The 6,000-nt window shown below is 40.9% G+C and overlaps 1 long non-coding RNA gene across 1 annotated transcript in view; it reads right to left on the bottom strand.

Annotated features, from left to right (window-relative positions):
• Positions 1 to 1,661: 1,661 nt before the first annotated feature.
• Positions 1,662 to 6,000, bottom strand: part of LOC132540822 (uncharacterized) — a 478,519-nt gene continuing 474,180 nt past the window's right edge. The window contains exon 2 of the long non-coding RNA XR_009551946.1: positions 1,662 to 1,810. This is a non-coding gene — a long non-coding RNA (uncharacterized LOC132540822). The remainder of the gene's footprint in view (positions 1,811 to 6,000) is intronic.

Raw genomic sequence — 6,000 nt, 5'->3', positions numbered from 1 at the left:
AACTCATGGCCTTGCATGTGGTAGGGTGTGCGCTCAACCAGGTAGACCACCACCCAGCCCCCCTCAGTCAGAATTGTCTGTAATGATGGAAGTATGTTTAGAAAGGGACCAGAACCATTGAAGCACTGATAAAAAGCTGTATTTAATTCAGGGGCTGGGAGAGAGCTCAGCCAGTAGGCCCAGCACCTATCAGGCATGAAGCCCTACATGCAAATCCTGATGCCACAAGGGAAAGTCGACACTCTGAGAAACTCCAGAGAGGTGTCTCTCCCTCCCTTTCCACCTCTCCCTCAATAGACACCTCTGAAATGAATGGAATGAAAGAAGCTGAGCCAAGAGCAGTGGAGTCACTCAGACGTGAGGCTCTGGGGCTGTAAAAATTTAATGAATTCAATTGTTTAAACATAAGTAGCCACATGACACTAGCCATACCCTGGCATAAAGGGCAACTCGAAAGTATATGGCTCTACAGCCAAGAAGACAGCATAATGGTCATGATAAAGACATTCAGACCAGAGGCTCCATGGTCACAGGTTCTGCCCCGGCCAGCAGGGCGGTGAGCAGGGGCTAGGAACCCAATGAGACCTGAAATGATAGGGACACGAGACATGAAGAACGACAGCAAGTCAAGTTTCTGATCAAGCTGTAAATTTTATTGTGAACACAGGCATTATAAGGCTTTGGGGAAGGAGGGGGGAAGTGCTGGAGGAGGAGGAGGGGGAGCAATCTTCAAAGGGGGAATGTTCCTTACAACATACAATGGATGAAATCATGTTTGCTACCACAACTATGTGTTGTGTCACTGTTTCTGAAAAATGGTCTACCTGAGGGGAAAATGGCCTGCCCAGGGGGAAATGAAACTTGTCTCGAGGGCTTCCATTGTTTCAAAGCTTATCATCTATCAAGCAGAGAAATGGCTCCTGGCATCTCATCCCTTCGTTATAATTTAACTTGAGGCAGGTAGTTGAGGTGAGGAGCAGGGACCTGAACAGCAGGTATAACCAGAGGGGGGAAGTATTGACCCGATTCCTCCCGCGGGGTGGGTGCAGAAACCAACCTTCCCGCATCTTATAAGGCTCTCGGTGTCTTTTTGGGGAGGGGAGGCAGAGCCACAGTTTCCAGGGAAATGATTTTTTGTTGCTGACACCAACCTCCATGCAAATCAGGTTTGCTTCACAGGGGACTCAGAGGCGGACTATAGGGTCCTCCCCCTGCAGTGCTTTGCCTTGCACCCCTTACTGGTGTCTTTTCCCTGCCAAGGTTGGATGTCTCAGTGCATAATTCTGAGTTTTATGCCATCCGAAAAGGAGGTTCAGCCAGGCCTCTATCAGCCAAATCAAGTCTGTGATAATGAATTTGCAAAGGTTTTGATGCCAAGGAGTCAATCTGCCGTTTTATAAAATCAGTAATCTTATTAAAAATAAAGGGTCTTAAGATAATAATTAACAAAAGACTAATAAGGGGTCACATAAGGGGCTCTGTAGTGACTCAAGACTATTTGTGGTGGAGTCTATAAGCTGTTGTAATTTGTCAGAAAATTCATGGGAGGAATATATAGAGTGTCCTAGCGTGCCACCAGCAAGTCTAAGGGAAGCAGTCAGTGGATGTGATGTCCAGGGGAAGAAACACAGCACGTCTGGTCTGGTCAGCGCCAACTGATGAAATTTTTCTTCTTCATAGAGAGTCAGCTGTGGAACAAGCAAAACTAGGAGGCAAGGACCAGGTAGAGAAGAATTGACATGAAAATATAGGGTGGTGTTTACCAAAACACAGAGGAAGTACATACACATTAGAAGTTAAGGTGAGGTTCCTTGAACATCTAGGAACATTTTGAAAAAAGTGAGCAGTCAATAAATATGCAAAGATGAAGTCAGCAGTGGTAGGTCAGCAGAAAGAGAAGACTTGGATAGGCTGGTGAGGTTAGCTGGAGTGTACACTGCCATGGCGTCCTTTGTGGTAAGGACTTGCCAACAGGGACTCTGTGGATTTTTCAAGAGCAATGTCATCCACCATAATAAAAGGAAAACAAACATGGACATCCAGTGTTGAAAAAGAGAAAAAGGAAATATGTCTCTGTGACTGGAAAAGTGGGTGGCTTTATCAATGAGATATAATAAATGGACAATTCGAATTTTTGTAAATATTAAAAAGGTTTAGTATGTTACTTCATTGACACTTTAGCCAACTGAATACTGGGGGGTTCACTCCCCTTCTTTTTTTTATTAATTAAGCTTAAGGGTTTTAGGGTTTTTTTTTGTTTGTTTGAGCTGTAGCCCACATAAATTTAGAAAAAATATCAACTGAGAAAAAAAGTTTTTGTTTACAAAACATGGGTAGGTGAATTACATCAATCTGTCAGAGAGCATTGACTTTTATCAATGGAGATTAATCTTAAAAGTCTGAATAACAGGATCTTAATTAAACAATGCAGGAGCCAGTAAAGTGCTCTCATTATGGCAGGTCAAGCGTTAAAATTTTTAAGAGGTTTGTAAAAAAATGAGAAAAATTTTAGGATATGAGTGACTTTAGGAGTCATCACACACCCATAAATAAAAAATTAAAAATGTTTAGCTTTAAATCTTACCATATGAGCAGTCAGTTCTTCATGTGCAGATGTACCTATAATTATTTACTTAGGGAGAGAACTTGTACCAACTTAATTGATGATCTAATGGTTAGAATTGGCTTGAGTTCTTTCATATGATTTTAGAAGGCTCTTTATTAAAATATATAAATATGTTATAGAAAGTCAATACCTAATGTGTTGACATGATAAAATGTTTACCATTTTTTAGCATTATTTTAAACTGATTAGACAGTTTAAGTACAATACTATAACTTTAGTTTACTAAGATCTTTACTCATCACAAGGCTATCAAGAGTAAGCATAGATATAAAACTCTTAATAGATTTTGTTCCTTAGAACTCTAATATGGCAACTTAAAAGGCTAAAATAAAACCTCATAGCTTAAATGTTCAAAATATTAATTTTGTTAAATCAGGGTTTGCCAAAACAAATCTTCTATCAGACCAAAAGCACAATGTATTACCTTAATTTATCAAGAATAAACCTCTGGCAGTGTCTTAAAACCAACCAGATAATTTTTAAAAGCAGAAAGATATAAAGAGGAAAACCAGCGCAAGAGCCTCTGGCATGTAAATAATTAACATAACCATTGTGTTATCTTTTACTAACCCAAGCCAGTCTTAAAAACAACTTTAAGTAAAATGTTAAACTTTGTTAGGATCTTTGTTTATCACAAAGCTATCACACCCTTAGGGCAGCTATGAACAAGGGTGGGTACACAACTTAATTGATCTTTCACTTTGATTTGGATAGGTAACTTAAAAAGCTAACATAAACCTTATAGCTGAAATGTTAAAATAAATTTTTACTGTTAACATTTCTTTTAGATGACCATTTTACACTAAATAATTTTGTTGAAAAACACCTGTTGAATGAAAAATTTTTTATCAGGCCAGGAATATGTTTAACCCTTTTTTTTCCTGGCAAGGCCACTGTTCTACACTGACTGGGTTATTAGAAAGTCAGTTCAAGCATGGAATTAAATTAACAAACAGTGGCAGTTGGTATTGGGGTGCTGGTAAGATTTACAATTCTCACAAGAGTGAGAGAGACTATAGAGGCATTTTACCACGCCTAGAGATCTCAGAAAATCTTTTAACTAATGAATTGATGCTGATATTAGCTATCAGAAGGATGAAACTGTCCTATATTTTACTCTGGTAAAGGTGTGCCAACTCTATGAGTCGGGATCTTTAAAACCACATTTAGCTTAACTAAATCTTATTTAAAACTTAAAACAAACTTTAGTTACTTAGGGGTTAACACACATTAATGAAAACAAGGTTAGCACAGACTTAAAACATACATTCTTGGTGAAAAGAAAAATTTCCCTTTGAAAAACCGCTTTGGTTTTTGGATTCATAACTCACAGACTATCTACCCCCCAGGAGGGGCGTTTAGTGGCTAGGGAATGATTGACTACAGTCTTTGCCAATCTGTGAAGCAGTAGCTCTGTGCCATGATTGGCTGTGAGGGCGGAACAGGCGGGCTCAGTTTACCACCACGCAGAGAAAAATCTTTGGAAGTTCTTTTTCTGAGCTAAGGTACATTTTACAGTTTTAAAGAAACAAATCATTAAATTTCTATCAAAAGTGTGTACTGGTTTTCTGATTAATAGCTTTTAAGTTAAAGAGAACATCTTGTTTGATTGATTTCATTCTTTCTCTAAGGAATAGCTTGTTAGCCAGATAAGATCTCACTCAGAACTGGTTTTAAGCTTTCTGAGAGTAGAGGGAAAAAAGCTGGATCTTTTTTTGGCTGACTAGTTTTAAGATAATGCCAAATCAAGACCCCACAGTTTTTTAACTAATTGTAAATGTTCTCTTTTTTTTTTTTTTTTCTCTACTAATTTTCTAAGGGAAGCTGTTTTTCGTGCTAGTTGAGTTTTAGCCTTGGTGGTCTAATCAGTATTATTGGCCAAGTCAAGGACCAGAGCACAAAACGGAGGGACGGTGGTGTAGGGAGGCAGTCTGGATAAGGAAGAGCCTAGGGGTTAGGGTTAACCAGTTTGAGCCTGGCTCCGAGAAACAGGGAAAGCCAAAACCAGTTTTGATTTGGATGGTTTAGTTTTAGCTTTAGTTTTAGGGATTGGGTTTAGGTTTTTTGGTGAGGCTAAAAATGTAAGTTCTTCTGTAACTGCCACTATTTCTTTCATTAATTGAAGCTGCTCTCTCCGGTCAGCAAGGACCTTGCGGAGAGTGGAAATTCCTGTAAGGGCTCCTGAGCGTGCCCTCCTGACGGAGGGGTAGTCAAGGAGAGGGTCAGGCTAGAGAGCGGGGGCATGGATATAGGGAGGGGGATTAAAGGGAGGAGGATACCAATCAGGATTGTGTTATTTGGCAGCCTCTTTTTCTAGCAAAGCCTCATCCTCCGCTGCGGGAAGTGCTTCAGGAGAGGGGGGGTTTTGTGGGAGGTTTTGTAAAACTGGATAGAGGTGGGGGAAAGAATGCTGGGTTTCGTCCTCATGTGAATTAGCAATAGGAGGGTCAATAAAGGGAACTTTAGTAAGTGAGGAGGGACCTGTAGGGAGGGAAACAGGGCTTTTACTTTCATCGGGTGCTGGGAGGCTTTTATTTTGACTGGGTACTGGGGGATCAAGATCAATAACCACAGAAGGGCATGGAGATGGGGTCTTTGTCCTGGACAGCGGACGAGAAAGTTGCCGGAGGACCTTTTCACCCTCTGTAATAAGGTTTTTAATATCAGGGTGATTATTGTAGATTTTTAAGATATCATTAATTAAATTCCAGTAACAAAAGGCAGAAACAGGTACATGTTCAGGACCAAAAGACTGATAGTAATCATTAAAACAGTCACCAATTCTCCTCCAACGCTTCTCATCTATAGTGCCTTCCTGGGGGAACCAGGGGCAAATATTTCCAATATAATCTAAAAACTTCTTTAATTCTTTCTTTTTAGCCCTATTTCTTCGTGTCTTGAGTGACTCCTTGAGTTCTTTAATGAATAAATAGTTTGCTGAATTCATGTCCCATGGTATTGCTTACCTCAGCCGCTGTGACACTCTCCTCCAGATGCGACTCACGGTCGGGTATCTCCGTGGCGATCTATGCGAGTCTTTGCATTACCCCCTCGGCCGCGGTGACTCAGTGAATTCGGGTAGGCCTACCCCCTCGATCAGCGGAGTTTCTAGGTCCAGAAGGCTTCTTTGCCCCACGCTCGGGCGCCAGAATGCCCCGGCCAGCAGGGCGGTGAGCAGGGGCTAGGAACCCAATGAGACCTGAAATGATAGGGACACGAGACATGAAGAACGACAGCAAGTCAAGTTTCTGATCAAGCTGTAAATTTTATTGTGAACACAGGCATTATAAGGCTTTGGGGAAGGAGGGGGGAAGTGCTGGAGGAGGAGGAGGGGGAGCAATCTTCAAAGGGGGAATGTTCCTTACAACATACAA

The sequence above is a fragment of the Erinaceus europaeus genome, chromosome 10 (assembly GCF_950295315.1).
Source record: "Erinaceus europaeus chromosome 10, mEriEur2.1, whole genome shotgun sequence".
Lineage (NCBI taxonomy): Eukaryota > Metazoa > Chordata > Mammalia > Eulipotyphla > Erinaceidae > Erinaceus > Erinaceus europaeus.
Note: the sequence above shows the minus strand (reverse complement) of the source record. Positions and strands in the feature narration are given on the sequence as shown.